Genomic DNA, 22,100 nt, shown 5'->3' with positions numbered 1-22,100 from the left:
GTGTGAACAATGACCCCGGGGCTCTGAGATTGGTTCTGTCCTGGGCTGGACAAGGAAGTAACTAATGGATGTCTCTCTGTTGTAGTGTTGGCACCACCCGGAGCGCAATCGATAATGTTGCACCCTGTGACTCAAGTACCACAACATGAGCAATTTGGACTTAAATGGGAATCACTGACCCTACATTCATTCCATACTTTTACACTTGAATGATCATAGACATCTGTGTGAATTTGAATATTTATTGCACATTCAGTGGAGTGTTGTCTTAAGGTATTTTCTTCTCTTGTTTTTGGTATAGCCAGTACAATGTACTCATCCAATCACTCCGCCAATTCCCAAGCACTTGCAAATTCACAATGCACTATCTTTGGAGTACTCTAATCATCCAGTCAGTACCCACATACTCATGCAATGACTCAGGCACTAACCATGCACTGTCCCACTCACCAAAGCACTATCCATGTACTCATGGAATAACCCAAGCATTACCTATAAACTGATGCAATCACACATGCAGTACCTTTGCAGTTCTACAATCACCCACACAGTGCCTTTCTTCTCATGCAATCATTCAAGATTTCTTTCTTTTTTTAACCAATAGATGTGGTTCTCTAAGAACCGTTTTTGTTTTGGAACAATTAAAAAACAAATTGTATATTTTAAACCTTTTTTTCTTTATTTGTGTGTTTTTCTTTTTTTTAGAACATAACAAAATTATAAACAGCAAATGAGCTGTTTCACTAAAAGAAAAGCCCATTTAAAAAAAATGAACAGTTATGTGCTTTGCTTTTATCGCAGCTGTAACCACTTCGATGCATTGTTCTGCAATGCGGAGTTTGGTGTCACACTTATTACAGCTGATCACCACTTCAAAATGTTCAGGGATGATGTGGGGCCTTGGCACTGGAGGAACTTGCTTTGAAGAGGTAGAAGGGGCATTTGGGTCTTGTTGTGTCACCTGATTAAGTTGTGTCCTCCTCTGCTCTCTAGCCAGGAGAAGTGGGTGCAGAGTTTCCAGATGCTTTTTCATGCTGCTGTTTCCGCATTAGAATTGTTTTTCAGACCCTCTGGATAAAATGTGTTCACAGATTATGCAAGTTACCTTACAGTTGTTCACTTTCTTCTCACTCTTTGGTACTGAGAAGAAGGCCCATATAATACTCTCCTTCTTCTTCTTCACCGGTTCAACAATTTCATCTACCTCGCTGAGTAGAAGCCAAAGTGTTGAAAAAATAACAAAAAACACACACTATTGGAGAAAAAGAAGAGAGTAACAAGAAACAGGTCTTGTCACCAAGAAAGCCAAATAATAGGAGGAATATCACAAGGATGGATCCTCCCTCATAAAAAATGAAAATGTTTTAAACCAATCAGACTGTTTCTTTTCCTGCTGACACCAAGTTGCGTAGGGTGTGCTCACCCATTGCTTACGCATCGTGCACCCATGAAATATTGTATACATAATTATAAAGTATAAAATTATGTTTATACAATATTTTACAAAGGATATTAATGAAAGTTTTTTTACAAATCTGATATTTGAACTTTAGATAGTAAGATTTCACACTTTGAAAATACGCCGATACGATCCCGGCACGACCCGGAAATACGTGAGGGGACGGCCGCTTACAGTACATGCATACGTTGTGCACACGTCAAATTTCATATTGTTAATATTGTACTGAAAAAAAGAGTTTCTAAAAATATTACTACATTGAATTAGTCATACACTGTAACCAAACTATGGGCTTCATTAGGATGACAGACGGACTTTGCCCGCCCGTCATCCCATCGTAAATCGGGACCGCCCGCCGTAAGGGCGGGGATCCCGGGGGTACCACTAGGATGTGCCCGCCACAGTGGCAGGCACATCCTGTATTTTCAGCATTGTGGCGGGCGGTGCTCTCTGCACCGCCCGCCACAATGCTGAAAATGCACTTTAACATTGTCATATGCAAAGCGGCAGGCACCGCGCGGTGCCTGCCGCTTTGCAAATGACAATGAAGGGGGGTACCACAGGTACCCCCATGTGCACCCCCACCTGTACTTCACTCTGGGGGCCCGCAGAGGGCCCCCAGAGGGAAGACCGCATGCCTTTCCGTGGTGGGGCACTGCACACCACTCATCATAATATGTCTGGCGGTGTCTGTTAGACACCCCCACCATATTATTCCTTTTCCACCCCGGACGCAAGGCGACCGGGGCGGAAAAGTGGCAGGCGGTGTTTCCCTCCGTTGCGGTCCCCCCGCCATTGTAATGTGGCGGGGGGGAAAAGGGTGGCGGGCGGGCATTTCTGTCGGGTTAATCGCCACTGCCACCATGGCGGTGGCGATCCGCCCAACATCGTAATGGAGCCCTATGTATTGATAATTTCTTTAATACTATTTCTTACTTTTCGAATTATGTCGAAGTTGTGACCGCGGCGCGATGCCGGCACGACCCCGGCCCGACTTTTGAAATGTATATTAGTGAGGTGCGCACAGCCATTGTGTGGGGTGTGCATATGGTGCGCGAATCCCGTGAATTAATACAAAAAAATTAATATAGTTTTTCAAACTTTTAATTATTCTCAAATAATTTAGTTTAATTTATTAATGTATATGTAGTAAATAAAAAAAACATAGAAATGAGACACATTATACTTAGAAATTCTACTTTAAAAAACCATTGAAATTCAATGAAAAAAACGTAGGTTTCACGCCTGATATAGTTAGGAAATAGCATTTAAATAACCTTTGAAATTCACGAAAAAACCATAGGTTTCAGGCCCGTGATAGTTAGGAAACAGCATTTAAAAAACCTTTGAAATTCACTGGAAAAAACCATAGGTTTCAGGCATGTTATAGTTGGGAAATGCATTTAAAAAAAGCTTTGAAATTCACTGAAAAAACCATAGGTTTCAGGCCTGTTATAGTTAGGAATAAGCGTTTAAAAAACTTTTGATATTCACTGAAAAAACCACAGGTTTCAGGCCTGTTATAGTTAGGAAATAGCGTTTAAAAACCTTTGAAATTCACTGGAAAAAACATAGGTTTCAGGCCCATTATAGTTAAGAATTAGCATTTAAAAAATAATATAACATTTAAGAAAAACAAATTATAATAATGATAGACATTTTTAAACAATATTTGGAAAGGTATTGGCATCTGGGAATAAAAGATATACTATTCTCACTCCAGTTTATGCAACATTAGGGAAAATGTATGCTTTCAGAGGGGTTACATTTTCTCTTCCCACTACAAACAGGTCAACAGTAGGAAAAGTGTATGACTTAGGAGGGTAACATTTACTATTCCTCCTCCAGTCTGTGCAACAGTAGGGAAAGTGTTGGATTTCAGAGAGGTAAGATTTTCTATTCCCACTCCAGTCCATGAAACAGAATGGAAGGTGTGTGACTTCAGAGGGGTAAGATTTATTATTCTGACTCCAGTCTGTGCAACAGTAGGGAAAGTGTTGGACTTTGTGGGGATTGCATTTATTATTCTAGCTCCAATCTGTGCAACAGTAGTGAAAGTGGCGGACATTGGAGGGGTAAGATTTACTATTCCCACTTCACTCAACAACAGTAGGGAAAGCGTTGGACCTCAGAGGAGTTAATTTTACTATTTCCACTGTAGTCCAAGCGACAGTGAGAAACATATTCACTTCAAACAAATTATATATTGAATAATCCTATTAATTAGAACAAATAAAAAACTTTATTAATTAAGCAAACAAATATATAAAATAAATTGCATTAAATAATGTACATGATTATTAAACAATTAAACAATTAGCATTCAAACCTATACCCCTGCATACCCAGTAACTCACACCTTAGAGATACCTAAAATAAATCAGGATTACATGCTGTACATGTTTAATTATAATTTAAATAATTGATAAATAATTTATTGTTAAACATTACTTAATTTCCCAACCTTTATCCCTACAAACCCAACATCCCACACCTAAAACATAAATCAAATATAAAGTTTTTGCACAATTTACATAATCAACAATCAATTAAATAATTAATACAGTTTGTTACTTAGATTACTTCCCACCTTTCCCCCTATAAAACCAGCAGTCCACACCTAAAATAGATCTACAAATATGTTTATTTTGCAATTTACATAATTAATATTCATGTAAATTATTAATAAATTAATAATGAATTTTAAAATACCTATTACTTCATTAACTCCCCACTCTATATCCCTAGAAACCTAGTAACCTGTTGCATTATCATTTACTATTAGGAATTAAATAAAATTTTAAAATCACGTAAAATTACAGACTATATTTACAAATACTATTATACAATTATACCAACAATAATAATACTCAAAATTACTAATAAGATTAAAAAACAATATTCTTTATAGCTATGTTATTGAAAGTGATAATAATAACGATATTATTGACAATCATATTACTTACCTGAAAAAAACAATATTCTTGGCAATGATATTTCTGCATCACAATATTTTTGTACTACAATATTTGTTTCACAATATTTCTGTCTCCTGATTTTTACAACTTGATGTTTTGTCCAAATACCTCAGGGACAAGCTCTAATGTTTTGATGTGTTTTATCTAGGAACCCGATTCAATATTGTGACTTTATGCCCCTATACGGCTATAATCAATAATATCCCTATAATGGCAAAATAATCAGATCCATATTTCAGTAAATCACCCCTGCAGCCCAAGGCATAGCAGAAGCTATTTCCCTAGATTCCTATAGAGCACACCGAGTTCTTTCTACACACCAAACCTCCAGCAACCTGGGAAAGCCCCGCTTGCTTTGTTTTGATTTGTAATAGAACTCCTGCGAGCACTGTAAGAATGGCCAGTTCTTAATGACATCTTTATTGATGTCTTATGTCCAAAACTTACGTCAAACTCGGCACCTTACAGGTATAAATATACCAGCGTTGCCTTAAGCAAACACACGGTGGTGATTCTGGAGCAGAGCAGCTAATCTACTTTCCGAGAGCCCAGCAGAAGCGAGAAGCCTACGGACACTGCCCCTCCTCTTTGACGCGCTGAGAAAGACGCTGTCTTTTCTCCTGCTGAGAAAATCCAGCTCCTGCATTTCCAGCCAACCCTTGCGGTTGACTGGGATATCGGGTCCTGAGAGAGAGATACCAGACCTCCTAGATTCTATTCCCAAGGTACAGTGCTGACTAAACCCTTTGAGAGAATTCTTGAACAGATCCTTGGCAACAAACCTACTTAACTTAAACTGCTACTTACTCTTTCCCACATATTAGGCTTAGGTCAGGTACACCGGGGTAGGCGTATTTTAGAAGCCCCAGTTGAGCACGTTAGCCAATGTATATATATGTATATATGTTTTATCCATTTTAAAGTGTCTTATGGCTAAGAAACCATATCAATGCTTTTACAGTATTATTTCATAATACTCCTTTTACTGTACGTACTTTACTTCACAATAAGTATTGCAATTGTGGCAATTCATTTCTCTTGCATGAGAAGGAAGACTCCTCAATAAGTAATACCTTTTATTGAAAACGCCCGTCTCTCTATTCTCTGCACCCTGGTGAAATTAAATATGCACAACTGACTGAGTGAAATAGCTGTCTATTGTTTCACACGACTCTAGAGATTGACTCTTATTCTAAGGGAGCAAATCCCTTCTGGTCTGAGCCAAGGAAGCTGATCACTTCCTATTCAGTCAAGAAAGTTTCCAGTGACCTCTGAGCTAGCTGGCACAAACCTAAATTAAGTCTAACATAGTCAGTAGAGACCTAGAAGACCTCAGTCCTACGTCTAAACTGCTGTTTATGTTATTCCAATGCGCAGGGCCTATAGGGAAAATAGGAACTACACTACAGTTTTAAGGAAGCAGCACATGCATGTTAGCACTGGTTAGTAGTGGTAAAGGGCACAGAGTCCTAAGGTGAACAAAAATAAGATCAGAAAAATATGGAAAGGCAAAATGTTTCGAGGGAAGGCCGCCCGAAGGCTGACAGGTCAAACGGTATGTATGTGGTATTTGTATGGTGCAAAATTCAGCAAATTCAGAAGTGAGCTGTAAAGGGTAAATGTCAAGGATGACGTTAAAATGATTTGAGAGGTGCTCGTTTGCGACTCTTACGTCATCATGATGTAGTTCTCTTTAAAGAGGTGAACATTCAACTCTTTCCTGAATTGAAGCAGTGTTGGGGTGTCCTGATGGATCCTGGATTTTGTTCGAGAATCTGAGTGCGTAGATGGAAAAGACCTGTTGCTCTGTTTTCTTTCTCTTTTATACACTTCTTTGTTTCCTTTGTTTGTCGTTCAAAAAAGAGATGCTCTGTATGTAGGAAACGAATTGAGAATGCATCATGTGTATTTTGAAAATAGATACCATTTTATATCAATACATAATACAGATCCTCAAACACTACAGCCTCTCTTCGCAATAGATGGAAAAAAAATTGGCATTGTCAGAAGAACAGCTTTAGAATATAATATTAGAAAAGAAAATGTCATTTATCAACTCACTTCCATGCCACCTGCTGCTTGATGAATTATCAAACATACATTGCATTCCCCTAAAATGTGTTTATTTCCATGCTTGGTTTCTTCCACCACATTGCTCACACCCTTACTGGGCTTCTCTCGCTGGCAGTAATGAGACAGTAAAAATACATTCAGGCTTCCCTGCAAGAGTCTGAAATGGCATCATCAAACTCTTGTCATGATCTATAGCTTAATGGGTAACACTGCCTCTGCCACAGTGGCAGCCCTTCTTTTGTATGTTTTTCCTTAACATATTTAAATATATGTAGCCAAAATGAAGAATAATTTGATATAAAAAGGGTAAATATGTTGAATAAGAATAATCTGCTGCTTTGTTTGTTTTTTATTCCTAGGTATATTTATTAATAATTTATTAATAATGAAAATCCACAGCAGCATTTGTCAGAGAACAGGCACAGCAATCATTTGGATAAGGTCAACCTCAAATGTCAAAAATGTTTATCGTTCTGATGCAAAGGTTCAATGCATCCACAAACTACCAATGCTATGCTAAACAGCGCAATGGAGTCTCGATCGGTTTGAAGGCTATCGAAAATGATGACGATCAGGCATCTATGTGTGCATGTATGTATATGGTATTTCTATAGCGCAATCCTGGCCAAAAAGCAGCAGAGCTCTGCAGAAGCTAAAAGACCTGCATGAAGTACAGAAGAGATGGGAGAGGTAGCTGGTTTGTGGACAGTTAAATAGCAGTGTCAAAGTGGTACTGATATGGGGATGTTTTGCAAGATCCTTGTAGCATAGATGAAAAAGGTCTGCTGTCTTGTTTTACTTTACTTTTTTTTCACTTCTTATTCTGCAGTCTGCTGGTGTCCTTTCTGCTGTGGTGCTATGAAACACCAGAGATGGTGAGCCGGTCTGAACGATAGTGGGGACAATAAGAAATTTTAGCCGCTTTGTGCCAGGCATCAAATACAGAACACAATGGTGAGTTTTCATTTTGTTAATTGAATGCGTGTGTCATTATTTAAAATGTTACCTTTTTAGAACACTAAACAATAAAAGTGCATATGGTAAAGCAAATATATACTGTTGAGGAGGTTCACACTTTTTGACATTGGCCTTGTTGTGGTCTTTGTGCTTATTGTTTGCTGGAAACTAACTGAAATGGCTCGTTCGTTGTAGAACTTTTGTTTAGCATCAGTGAAAAGCAGGTTGTAAAACTGAGAGATACATGGCCACTATAACAGAAATAAAAGACAATAAATGTGTTATTCCTCAATATTAGAGAAGAATGCCAAATCAAGTGGTAATGCTCAGAGCTCCAGAGTTCTACTGTCTAAGTTAAGACCAGTTAGAGCAATCTGAAACCATCTCAAATTTCATGTAAAAAGGACTTTTGAAAGTTGTTGGAAAGTAGGTTATTAGTAGTGGTAAATGTATATCTACCATGGGAAATCAGGTCACTAACACAATATAGGGCTCAGAACAATTCCTAGAAAATGATTCCCATGGTCAACCCCTTGGTAGCTTGGCTGTAAGCATGCAGCCTTAACTTCAAAGAAAGGTATGTAAGGCATTTAAAAACACAAATTCAGTAACTAATTAAGACACAACTCACAATGAAAAACCAACACCAATTTATACAAATAGGTTCCCCAGCTTGGGTTCCAGCTTACTCCCAGTCAAATTCTGGAAGGCGGACCTCTGAAGCTTTTTAGCGGGACGAAACTGGCCGGCAGACCGGCTCGCAGTTGAGAGTCACCGACTTGGCTGGCCAAGCCGAGTCGGTCCACTTATGGAGCTTTTTCCCAAAGTTGCTCCAAACTTCCTGAAGTTCCCCAGAGGGTCCAAAACTTACTCCAAGGGCCTAGAAGCTTGAAGATGGTTCTTTAAAGTTTAGGACTTCAGTTTCCACAATCCACTTCAACAAAACCCTTACAAATACACTGGTAGTACTCCAGGCTGAGGATTCTTGGTGGTGATTGTTAGACCTGACATCATTGGCTTGAGTCTCTCCTCCATTTGTTCTGTTTTGCCTCTACTGTTTTACGATGTTTTGCTGGTATATGCTTGGAGCGCTGTGTCACTGCTGATCAGTGCCATAGCGCAAGTGCTCCCTATGTTAAATTGATGTATCTATTGTATCCATGTTTGGCTTATTTGGTTTACTGTCAGTCCCTCGTCTAGTGCACCAGGAGTGCCGGGGCTTGTAAATACAAATGCCGCTCGTGGGCTTGCAGCACATGTTGTGCCACCCACAGGAGCGGCCTCGTAAAAGAATGTCTACGGGTCGGTCATTGGGAGACCCACGTGCAGCCTAGTGCTGTCACGCGGCTGCGCAAGTATACCTACTTGCCAGCCCCCCAAACCTTCCCTTGGCTTCATGTTAGTCGCCCCTATGGTAGGCCCGCGGGCAGGGTGCATTGTAAGTCTGAGGTGGGACACGCCTGACCAAGTTGGCATGTCCTGATAGTGAAGTACCGCCATCTTGGTTCTTCACTATAGCGAGGTAGCCTGCTCTCCATTGATCAGAATGGGCCGCCGGGATTATTAGTGCGATGATCCTAGCTGGCTCGGGGAGCATGGTGCAATGTCGAGTTTGGTATCCCTGAACTCGGGGTTTAATTACGCATCCGTTGGTGTGGATGGTTTTTGGACTCTGGGTGTGAAAATAGCACTTTTAGAAGGTGTCTATTTTCTTGTCTAACCATATCTGGCTTCTGCTGGTTTTGCGTGTGTGTGACAGGAGCTGGGTGGCTCCACAGGTCTGGATGAGTCAGTGTGGGATGAGTGGGACAGTTGCGTTGAGAGTTGGGGGAGAGTAGTTGTTGATAGCCTGCCCTACCTGATACAATGCCGGCTCCACCTCCTGCCAAGCGGCTGATGGCTCTGTGCCTGCCATGGACGATCCTAGCCCCACCTCCTGCCAGGAGGCCGATAGCTCTGCTCCTGCCAGGGTCAATGCTGGCTCCACCTCCTGCTGGGCGTCTGAGGACCCAGCCCTGCTCAGTGAATAGGCCAGGTGCTTCTGCCTGGCTCCACCCACAACAGACCCAGGATGTTGGGAAACCCCCAGCATGGACAAAGGGATCAAAGACGAAAAGGGGTATAAGAGAAGGACCCCTGAACTAAGAAATCTGATCACTTCTGACAAGGAACCCTGTAACCAAGGACAAGAGGCCTGCTGATCTAAGGACTGCCTACCCCTTCTGCCAGTGTGCTGTTGTTGGGGGGAATCCTGCAGTGCTTCTTTATTTTTGCCAAGGAACCAGGAGAGAGGAACTTTGTGTGTACTCTCACGCTTGCTAAGAAAATCTCCAAGGACTGGAAGAGTGCCAGTCTCCTGCTGAAGTCACAGGGCTAAAGGACTTCATCTGCTTAAAGTGCTATTTGCTGGAACCGTGAGTCCAGCACCTTTGCAAGAGCCAGCAATCACGACGACCGAACGCTGGGCCCAACCGACGCCAGCAGCAACGCCAGTGAGTGGGAGTACGGCTCTAGCTCCAGTGGACCTCGTGTCTGCACCGCTGCTGATCGCATCACCTGTGTGCCCTTCGACGCCGTGAGCGCTGCTCACTCTGTGCAACCGCATCATCAACGACGACGCCTGCTGAGGCCGGATCGACACCGGAGACGCGACGCCGGATTGCTCGACGCCGCTGATCACCGAGTGCTTCATTTTTCTAAAGGTACTGTGCTGTCAAGAGTCCGGGTGTGACTCCAGGCTCGACGTAGCGCTCCTCGCGGTCGACGCCGAACCTTTGGATTAACTTTGCCTCGACGGCAGGTAGCCCCCGTGTGGGTTGCCCTGTTGCTAAGAACTGTGTTTCCAAGAAGAAGATTTGCATGATACTAAACTTTGTGCTAAAAGAAGAAACTACCTTTGAATTATCCTTTTTCCCTTCCCAACGTATTTATTCCGATTGTGTACAGTTTTGCGTTATTTGGTCTTGTGCTAAGCCTTATATAAAAATACTTATTTTTTATAATACTACTGTGTCGTGTCCATTTGTAGTGTATTCACTGTATTACTGTATGTGGTCATAATTGCTTAACGCACAGCCTCTGAGATAAGCCTGTTCTGCTCTGCCAAGCTACCAAGGGGGTGAGCGGGGGTTATCGAAGGGTGTGATCCCCTTGCCCTGACTAGAAAAGGAGTGTCCCTATTTGTCAGAAGTGCATACCTCTGCCAACTAGAGACAGCCGGTTCTAACATTGGTGGGTCAGCGGTGAGGATTTGGACCTTGCATTTATGACCCATGTACAGTGATTAGTGTACGCTACATAGTGAAAGCAGACCATAGCGCAGTCACAATCTGACTTGGAAGGATCCTATTTTTGGTTCTCCGCTTTTCTGAAGCTTGATTTTTTGAACACTGCCAGTTTTGACCATGAGTGACACCGGAGTCACTACCCCTGTTGTTGTCGTGGAGGAGTTCGACAGAGCGAAGATAAACGTCTACAGATTGGAGGAGTTGAAATTCTTTTGCAAGAAGTTTAAAGTTCCTACCAAAGGTCTCAAGGCTAAGGAAACCTATCTCAAAGCATTGCAGGCCTGGTTGGAGGTCAGAGATCCCACTGATCCGGTGGTGGTACCGCCAGTGGAAGGGGAAGAGGAGGCACCAGCGAATGGGCCTGAGTCCTCTCCCGGAAGCAGTGTTTCCTCCAAAGGTCTTTCCCCTGAAGAACGAGAAGAAAGGGCGAAAGAGCGAGCCTACAACATGGAAATGGCAAGGCTAAAGATAAACGGGCAGTTGGAGTTAGAAAATGCAAGAGGTAGAAGAGAAGCTGAGTTAGAGATCAAAAAGTTAGCGTTTGAACGAGAGAAGTTAGCTTTGGAGCGTGAAGCCAGGTTGAGGGAACTGGATATCCAAGCTAAAAAGTTAGAATTGAATCCCTCTGGTGGCAGCATTCCGTCTGAGCCTGCAGAAAGTAAGTTTTACTTCCCGAAAGATGTGATCAAAGATTACAATAGGAATGAAGATATTGGTCAATGGTTTAAAGCATATGAGTTAGCGTTGTTGGCCCACCAGGTCCCTGAGAAGAATTGGGGAGCGGGGTTGTGGGGTCGCTTTGTGAATGAGGGGAGAGATACCCTGTTAGACATGCCTGTTGCGGATAGGATGTCGTATGCTCATATGAAAGATGTTTTAATGTTACGGTATGGCCTAACCCCCGAGAAGTACAGACAAGCTTTTAGAGAATGTAAGAAGTTGCCTGGTACGACGTGGGTTGAATATGTGTCTTATTTCTGCAGAGCCATGGATGGTTGGGTAAAGGGCAGCAAAGTGGAAAGTTATGAAGCTCTTTATGATTTGTTTGCTTGGGAGCATTTGTCTAATAACTGTTTTCCAGAGCTGCGCCAGCACCTGATTGATAGCAAGATATCTAACCCTAGAAAACTTGCTGAGGAGGCGGACCGCTGGGTCAGTACCAGGGTCCACAAGGGTCCAGTGGGAGACTCAGCCAAAGGTGGGCAGGGTCCCCAGCAGAAGAGTGGGGGGGACAAGGGAAAACAGAAGGTGTCTCAGAAAGGGCCCCAAAGTAATCCCCAAGGGAACCAAGGGAAAGGTTCCCAGCCTCCCCCTGAGAAGAAGCCCGGGGCCCCGACAGGTAAACCTGTTCATAGGTGCCCCATAACCTGCTACGGTTGTGGGCAGGTGGGACACCGGTTTTATTACCCCCAGTGTCCCAAAAAGGATTCGAATGCACCGCCGCGTGCACCCCCCCGTCAGTTGGCGAGTGTAGCCTTGGGAGGGGAGGAGATGGTTGTCCATGGTGGGAGGGGTCCCGCAGAAATGTCCCTGGTCTCGCTAGGAGACATGCAAATGGTCCCTCCACCCCCTCTGCCTAGTAACACTAGTAAATATAGGCAGTGGGTGACCATTAATGGCCATAGAGTGGAAGCTCTCAGAGACACCGGAGCGAGTGTGACAGCTGTCAAGTGTCACTTGGTGTCCAGAGAACAGGTGGTTCCCCACGCATTCTACCCCGTGATAGCTGCCGACAACTCCCAGAAAGAGTGTGAGGTAGCTCAGGTTTCCTTTGAATGGGGGGAGTTTCAGGTACTCTTCAGGTTGCTGTGAGGCCCGCCATGCCTGTCGATTGTCTCCTGGGCAATGATTTGGAAGACTCCCCTTGGGCAAAGGTGGAGCGGGAGGCGCACCTGAAAATGTTGGGCGTGCCAGAGTGGGTGTGTGCAACCACTCGATCGATGACAGCGAGTAAGGGTGTTGATGGGGTCCCGGAGCCTGAAAGTACGGCCCAGGACCCAGCTGTGAAGAGAAGAGGCAGGAGGCGCGGGAAACCGGCCCCCGTAGTTCCCGTGGTCCAGGAGGAGGTAGACCCTGAGGGGGATGCCCTGGAGCCCACAGGGGAACAAATTGCCGAACTGGGAGATCTGCCCGAGCTGACCCACTGGCAGCAGGATGGTGGTCCCTCCAGGGAGGAATTCTGTGCGGAACAGAAAGTGTGCCCTTCTCTTGTGGGCATGAGGCAGCAGGCCTCAGCCCAATCCTCAGGTGATCAGTCAGGGTCACATTTTGTGTACTGGGAGAACGACCTCCTGTATAGCGAGCCTAAGGCTGCTGAGCCTGGGTCAGCCCGTGTGCTGGTGGTACCCCAGCACTTCAGAGCCTTCCTACTGGGTTTGGCTCATGACGTTCCGTTAGCTGGACATCTGGGGCAGGACAAGACCTATGACAGGCTTGTCACCCATTTCTATTGGCCTCAGATGCGCAGGGATGTAGACATCCATTGTAAGACTTGTCACACTTGCCAGGCAAGTGGGAAAAGCGGAAGGAAGCAGAAGGCTCCCCTCCAACCTTTTCCAGTGGTCAGTACTCCCTTTGACCGGGTGGGTATTGACATTGTTGGGCCCCTGGACCCCAAGACAGCCCTGGGCAACAGGTTCATCCTGGTCTTGGTGGACCATGCCACAAGGTACCCGGAAGCCATCCCTCTCAGAACAGTGACGGCCCCCGTGGTGGGACGGGCACTGATGGGTGTTTTCTCCCGGATGGGGTTCCCCAGAGAGGTGGTGTCGGACCGAGGCACCAACTTCATTTCGAACTATATGAAGTCTCTGTGGAAGGAGTGGGGGGTAACCTACAAGTTCACCACTCCTTACCACCCTCAAGGAAATGGGCTGGTTGAGAGATTCAACCGGACCCTGAAAGGCATGATTATGGGTCTTGAAGAACCAATGAGGCGGAAATGGGACGTCCTCTTACCATGCCTGTTGTTTGCTTACCGTGAGGTGCCGCAGAAGTCTCTAGGGTTCAGCCCCTTTGAGCTCTTATACGGTCACCCGGTAAGAGGGCCTTTGAGTCTGGTCAAGGAAGGCTGGGAGCAATCTCCCAGGAAACCTCCCCAGGATGTATACAGCTACATGCTGGCCTTTCGGAACCAGACTCGGCGCTTCAGAGAACTTGCTCAGGCAAATCTGGAGGCCAGCCAGGAGGAGATGAAGCGTTGGTACGACCGGAATGCCACTCTGGTAGAGCTTCAGCCTGGTCAGGAAGTATGGGTCATGTCCCCTGTGGAACCTTGTGCGCTCAAGGACAGGTGGACTGGACCGTTTAAGGTTGTGGAGAAAAAGAGCGATGTCACCTACCTGGTGGACTTGAAATCTCCCAGGAACCCCTTGCGGGTCCTGCATGTCAACCGTTTGAAGCCCCACTTAGAAAGGTCCGAAGTGGGCATGCTCCTAGCTACAGATGATGGAACGGAGGAGGAGAGTGAGCCTCTTCCTGACCTCCTGTGTGCTAAAGAGCAAGACGGGTCAGTGGATGGTGTGGTCCTCTCTGACACACTGACCCTTGAGCAGAAACAGGATTGTTGCCAACTGTTGGGACAATTCCCGGATCTGTTTTCCTTGGTTCCGGGTGTCACGCATTGGTGTGTCCATGACGTTGACACCGGAGACAGCCCTCCTGTGAAGCACAAGGCTTACAGGGTGACTGACAAGGTCAGAGCGTACATTAAGGAGGAGGTCTCCAAAATGTTCGCGTTAGGGGTGATTGAGTCCTCTAGCAGTCCTTGGGCCAGCCCAGTGGTCTTGGTCCCGAAGGCTGCAGCGCCTGGTGCTTCACCGGAATTCCGGTTCTGCGTGGACTACCGAGGGCTCAATTCGGTCACGAAGACTGGCGCGCACCCCATCCCCAGAGCTGATGAGCTCATCGATCGGTTGGGGGCTGCCCGGTACCTTAGTACGTTTGATTTAACGTCTGGGTACTGGCAGATCGCCTTGACTGATGGGGCAAAGGAGAGGTCAGCATTCTCCACACCAGATGGGCTATACCAGTTCCGGGTGATGCCCTTTGGGATGAAGAATTCCCCTGCCACCTTCCAGAGGTTGGTCAACCAGGTCTTGGCCGGGCTGGAGGGTTTCAGTGCCGCTTCCTACCTGGACGACATCGCAGTGTTCAGCGCCAGCTGGGAGGAACACCTGCACCACCTCCAGGAAGTGTTGTTGGCCCTGCGCAGAGCAGGCCTCACAATCAAAGCCAGTAAGTGCCAGATTGGGCAGGGTTCGGTGGTGTACTTGGGGCACCAAGTAGGGAGCGGCAAGGTTGCCCCCCTGCAACCCAAGATTGATACCATCCTGGCTTGGGCGCCGCCCAAAACCCAGACTCAGGTGAGAGCCTTCTTAGGACTCACAGGTTACTACAGGAGGTTTGTCAAGGATTACGGTAACATTGTGCACCCCTTGACTTCGCTGACTTCCAGGAAGCAGCCACGAAACGTGATCTGGACTGATGCTTGTCAAACGGCCTTTGACACCCTGAAAACTGCAATGTGCACAGCACCTATACTCCAGGCACCCGACTTTTCGAAAGAATTCATTGTTCAGACGGACGCTTCAGAGCATGGCGTGGGGGCTGTTCTAGCTCAGGTGAATGAAGAGGGCCGAGGCTTGCCTGTAGCCTTCATCAGTAGGAGGTTACTTCCCAGGGAAACGAGGTGGAGTGCGATAGAGAGAGAAGCATTTGCTGTGGTCTGGGCGCTGAAGAAGCTAAGACCCTACCTGTTTGGGACTCACTTCCGGGTTCAGACAGACCACAGGCCCCTCAGATGGTTGATGCAGATGAGGGGTGAGAATCCAAAACTGTTGAGGTGGTCCATTTCTCTACAGGGGATGGACTTTACGGTGGAACACCGGCCTGGTACAGATCACGCCAATGCTGATGGTCTGTCCAGATTTTTCCGCCTTAGTGAAGAGGACTCCCTAGGTCAAGGGTAGTTCTCCCCACATTTCAGCTGGAGGGGACACGTGTTAGACCTGACATCATTGGCTTGAGTCTCTCCTCCATTCGTTCTGTTTTGCCTCTACTGTTTTACGATGTTTTGCTGGTATATGCTTGGAGCGCTGTGTCACTGCTGATCAGTGCCATAGCGCAAGTGCTCCCTATGTTAAATTGATGTATCTATTGTATCCATGTTTGGCTTATTTGGTTTACTGTCAGTCCCTCGTCTAGTGCACCAGGAGTGCCGGGGCTTGTAAATACAAATGCCGCTCGTGGGCTTGCAGCACATGTTGTGCCACCCACAGGAGCGGCCTCGTAAAAGAATGTCTACGGGTCGGTCATTGGGAGACCCACGTGCAGCCTAGTGCTGTCACGCGGCTGCGCAAGTATACCTACTTGCCAGCCCCCCAAACCTTCCCTTGGCTTCATGTTAGTCGCCCCTATGGTAGGCCCGCGGGCAGGGTGCATTGTAAGTCTGAGGTGGGACACGCCTGACCAAGTTGGCATGTCCTGATAGTGAAGTACCGCCATCTTGGTTCTTCACTATAGCGAGGTAGCCTGCTCTCCATTGATCAGAATGGGCCGCCGGGATTATTAGTGCGATGATCCTAGCTGGCTCGGGGAGCATGGTGCAATGTCGAGTTTGGTATCCCTGAACTCGGGGTTTAATTACGCATCCGTTGGTGTGGATGGTTTTTGGACTCTGGGTGTGAAAATAGCACTTTTAGAAGGTGTCTATTTTCTTGTCTAACCATATCTGGCTTCTGCTGGTTTTGCGTGTGTGTGACAGGAGCTGGGTGGCTCCACAGGTCTGGATGAGTCAGTGTGGGATGAGTGGGACAGTTGCGTTGAGAGTTGGGGGAGAGTAGTTGTTGATAGCCTGCCCTACCTGATACAATGCCGGCTCCACCTCCTGCCAAGCGGCTGATGGCTCTGTGCCTGCCATGGACGATCCTAGCCCCACCTCCTGCCAGGAGGCCGATAGCTCTGCTCCTGCCAGGGTCAATGCTGGCTCCACCTCCTGCTGGGCGTCTGAGGACCCAGCCCTGCTCAGTGAATAGGCCAGGTGCTTCTGCCTGGCTCCACCCACAACAGACCCAGGATGTTGGGAAACCCCCAGCATGGACAAAGGGATCAAAGACGAAAAGGGGTATAAGAGAAGGACCCCTGAACTAAGAAATCTGATCACTTCTGACAAGGAACCCTGTAACCAAGGACAAGAGGCCTGCTGATCTAAGGACTGCCTACCCCTTCTGCCAGTGTGCTGTTGTTGGGGGGAATCCTGCAGTGCTTCTTTATTTTTGCCAAGGAACCAGGAGAGAGGAACTTTGTGTGTACTCTCACGCTTGCTAAGAAAATCTCCAAGGACTGGAAGAGTGCCAGTCTCCTGCTGAAGTCACAGGGCTAAAGGACCTCATCTGCTTAAAGTGCTATTTGCTGGAACCGTGAGTCCAGCACCTTTGCAAGAGCCAGCAATCACGACGACCGAACGCTGGGCCCAACCGACGCCAGCAGCAACGCCAGTGAGTGGGAGTATGGCTCTAGCTCCAGTGGACCTTGTGTCTGCACCGCTGCTGATCGCATCACCTGTGTGCCCTTCGACGCCGTGAGCGCTGCTCACTCTGTGCAACCGCATCATCAACGACGACGCCTGCTGAGGCCGGATCGACACCGGAGACGCGACGCCGGATTGCTCGACGCCGCTGATCACCGAGTGCTTCATTTTTCTAAAGGTACTGTGCTGTCAAGAGTCCGGGTGTGACTCCAGGCTCGACGTAGCGCTCCTCGCGGTCGACGCCGAACCTTTGGATTAACTTTGCCTCGACGGCAGGTAGCCCCCGTGTGGGTTGCCCTGTTGCTAAGAACTGTGTTTCCAAGAAGAAGATTTGCATGATACTAAACTTTGTGCTAAAAGAAGAAACTACCTTTGAATTATCCTTTTTCCCTTCCCAACGTATTTATTCCGATTGTGTACAGTTTTGCGTTATTTGGTCTTGTGCTAAGCCTTATATAAAAATACTTATTTTTTATAATACTACTGTGTCGTGTCCATTTGTAGTGTATTCACTGTATTACTGTATGTGGTCATAATTGCTTAACGCACAGCCTCTGAGATAAGCCTGTTCTGCTCTGCCAAGCTACCAAGGGGGTGAGCGGGGGTTATCGAAGGGTGTGATCCCCTTGCCCTGACTAGAAAAGGAGTGTCCCTATTTGTCAGAAGTGCATACCTCTGCCAACTAGAGACAGCCGGTTCTAACAGTGATGCTCTAGGTGAGCTTGCAGGGAGACCACTCTTTAGTCCTTTTGAAGCAAGGTTCGTCTAGTGGGCTGTAGTTCAGGTTGTGCAGCAGGCATACTCTTCAGATGCAGGGCCTGGTGGGTGCCAATCAAACTCCTCAGCAGGGACATTTCTTCTCTTATAAGTTTCAAGCAGCAGATCTGAGAGGCTCTGCCCCTCTCAGATACTTATTTCAAGTTCTCTGGGTCATTCAGAAAGCACACATGTCCAATGAGGTGAGCCACATCTTCCAAAGTGTGGCACTATTTTCTCCCAGAGAGTGCCTGTTAGACCTGGCATCATTGGTGTGAGTTTCCCCTGTATTTTCTGCCTATGCCTCCAGTGTTTTAAAGTGTGCTGGACTGGTCTAGATGCTTTGGAAACTTTGCTGCTGCTGTTCAGTGCCAAAGTGCAAGTGTTCCCTTTGTATATTGTTGTCATGGATTAGAGTCTGCATTATTGGCCTTCTTGGTTTAATATTAAGTCCCTAGTACTATGCACTGTGGAATGGAATGGAATGGAATGGAATGGAATGAGATTTTTAAAGCGCATGGCTGCCCACAAGCGTCCCAGCGCTGACAGAAAATTTGGGTAGGTCAGGCGGAAGCGAGAAGGTGGTTAAGGGAACAGCCACGTCTTCAGGGATTTACGAAAGGACAGAAGGTTAGGTTGGGCACGAAGGTCCGGTGGGAGGGCATTCCGCATCTTGGACGCCTGATAGGAAAACCGCCGGCCTCCGGAGCGTGCTTTCTTAATCCTGGGTATGTGGATAAGGTGGGCATTAGAGGATCAGAGGGTTCTCGTCGTGATATGAGGGATCACAAGGTCTTTAAGGATAGGTGGTGCATTTCCATGGAGGATTTTGTGGGTTAGGCACATGGCCTTGAACTGCACCCTTTGCTCCACGGGCAACCAGTGGAGTGCTCTGATCGCCGGTTTGGCAGAGCAACGTTTTTTTGTGCCTGTGAGAATCCGAGCGGCCGCATTTTGCGCCACCTGCAGCCTGGCTGTGACTTTTTTAGGTGCACCGAGATATAGGGCATTTCCGTGGTCCAGTCTGGACAGGATAAGACTCTGTAGGAGTAGTTTTTTTGACTGGAAAGGAAGCTGGGGGAGGATCTTGCGGGTGGTACGAAGTAGGCCGAAGCATATTCCAGCCGTTTTTCTTGCCTGGGTGTTTAGGGACAGGTTATGATCCAACCAAATCCCCAAGCTTTTGATGTCAGTTTTGGGGGTTGGGGGGGACCCATACATGGGGGCCAAAGATACTCCGGTCGGAAGTGGGACTGATTGCCCATCACCATTATCTCCGTTTTATCCCTATTGAGTTTTAAATGGGAGGCGTTCATCCAGCTGACTATGTCCCCCAGGCAGGAGTGCAGGTCGATGGTGAGATTATCTGGCCGACTGAGGGAAACAACCAGCTGAGTGTCGTCTGCGTAGGTCAGGAGTTTAATACCATACGGGACAACAATTTTTTCCAGGGGCGACATATACACGTTGAAGAGCGTCGGGCTCAGTGACGAGCCCTGAGGCACTCCGCAACGTATAGGGGTCTGTCTGGAGATAAAATCGCCTTCTGCCACCTGGAAAGAGCGATTGTGGAGATAGGATTGAGCCAAGAGAGGGCCGGCCCTGAAATACCAAGGTTTTCAAGCCGCTGCGCCAGGATGCTGTGGTTGACGGTGTCGAATGCCGCGCTGAGGTCCAGGAGGATCACTGCCACTGATCCTCGTGCATCAATGATCTTCCTAGCCTCTTCGACATCCGCCACCATCGCTGTTTCCATGCCCTGGCCCGGGCGGAAGCCAGTCTGTGATGTTTTAAGCAAATCATTGGATTCCAAATAGTTTGATAGCTGACAATTGATGAATTTTTCAGCCATCTTGCTGATGCCGGGGAGAATGGAAATCGGCCTGAAGTTGGCCAGATTGCCAAGGTTGGGTTTTATGATAAGGGCTTTCACCACCGCCTTCTTCCAGCTTTCGGGAACCGTTCCACTTTCTATAGAAGAGTTTATTAGGTTCACCATAGGTGCTAGGATAGTAGGGGCGACCTGTTTTAGATGTCTGACTGGTGCTGGGTCATGCTGAGACCCGCTTTTGAGGGATTGAAGAATGGGCCCTAAAGTTGCCTCACTGATAGAGGAAAACCTGATTAGTTCTGTATTCCTGATCTGGCACTGCAGCAAATGAGGAGGAGGGGGGTCCACAGGGATAAGAGGGGGGAGGTGTTGAAGAATGTTTTGTATTTTCAGGTCAAAGAATGTGGCTAACTCTTGCAGTGATTGTCCGAGAGATTGTGCGTGACTGATGGAACTGGGGTCTTTTTTTCGCAATTAAGAACGTTTCTCTGGAGGAACAAGCTGCCTCGCTAATTTTTTCATTGAAAAAGGATATTTGAGCGTTTTTAAGAGCCTTTTTATAGTTGAGGATAGTCCGCTTGTAGTCATTTTTGCTATTAAGATCGAAATCTTTCCTTCATACTCTTTCCGCTCTCTTACAGATTTTCTTTAGGAGGCGTACCTCGTGGGTAGACCACGGGGATGTGGCTTTTTTCCTAGGTTTCCGGTGGGGTTTTTTGGGAAGGACTGTATCTAAGGATTTGGTAATCCAGGATGTGAACTCCACGTCTGCTAGATGAGGGTTCGATATGGGATGTGGTCTGGTGTCCTCAAAAGCTTGTTTCCATTTGTCGTAGTCTAGTTTCGCCCAAGGATGGGATGGTTTGCTGGATGCTTGGGTGGGAGGGGGAGTGGACTGAATTCGCCAGCTAAAAGGAATGAGCAGATGGTCGGACCATGGCACAGGGATTGGTGTTCCCACCACAAGGTCAGGAAAGTTGCAAAAGATGAGATCAAGCAGGTGACCACGTTTATGTGTGGGAAGGTCGATCTGTAAGTGGAGTTGATGGGCTGCCAGGTCTAAAATCAGATCTGAGGCTGATTCGTCTTTACTATTGTCCAGGTGGACATTGAGGTTATTGAGGTCCCCTAAAATGAGGAGATTGGGCCATGTGAGTGCACAGGTCCTGTAAACCAAATGCTACTAGTGGGCTTGCAGCACTGTTTGTGCCACCCACACAAGCAGCCTTGCAAAAGGGTCTCAGGCCTGCAATTGCAGTGTGCAGTGTGCAGTCTAGTACTGCCATGTCGACCTGGCAAGTGACCCACTTACCAGGCCCCAACCTTCCATTTTTTTACATGTGAGTCACTCCTAAGGTTGCCCAAAGTTACTCCTGTGGGTAGGGTGCAGTGTATGTGAAAGGTCCGACATGTCCTGGTGTGTGTGTCATGTCCTGATAGTGAAATACTATCAAGTTTGTTTTTGCCTATTGTCTGTCCCTTAGAATAGAATATAACATTTTGTAAGTTTAACTGCCCAGGTTAACAAGGTAGGGAAATTAAGTTTAGTATTCCTGAACTCAGGATCCAAAGATTCCTCTTTTAGTAAGGTTCATTTTTACATTCTGGATTTAAAAATACCACTTTTTGAAAGTAAGTATTTTCTTGCTTAGTCATTCAGTGTGCCTCTGCTAGGTTTGTGGATTGCCTGGCTGGCTTTGGAGTGACAGGTACTGGGGGTGTGCATTATTTTCAGACAGCCACTTGGGGGGTGAGGTGTGTCCTGCCTTTCCAGGGCGAGTCAGGACGAAGTCAGGGCTGGGCTGAATAGACCTGGCCTGCATTTAGAGTAGGGGGAGGAGATTTCCTTTACACTTGAATGGGCCTGATCTGCCTTGGACAATGCTGTCTCCACCTCCTTATGGGAAGCTGCACAAGCGAGGACAGAACTGGTTTACACTGAGCACAGAGCCTCTCTGACACCAGAGAACAAAGAGAAATGGACTATAAATGTTGGGGTCCAGACCCCTCAACTTTAGATCACTTTTGGGACTTAAGAGTAACCTTTGCCATGAGGAAGAGCTGGAAGAAGCTGGAGCATAAGTACTGCCCCCTTGCTGTGTGCTGTCTGGGATTAGCCTGCAGTATCTGTTTCTGCCAAAGAGAGAAGCTGTGTGTGTATCCTGCTTGCCAAAGTATCTTCAAAGCATTGAGGTTGAGCTTGCTCCCTGTTCAAGAAGTCTCAGGACAG

This window comes from Lissotriton vulgaris, chromosome 4_1 (assembly GCF_964263255.1).
Source record: "Lissotriton vulgaris chromosome 4_1, aLisVul1.2, whole genome shotgun sequence".
Taxonomy (NCBI): Eukaryota; Metazoa; Chordata; class Amphibia; order Caudata; family Salamandridae; genus Lissotriton; species Lissotriton vulgaris.
The sequence above is the reverse complement of the archived record's forward strand: the minus strand, read 5'-3'. Positions refer to the sequence as shown.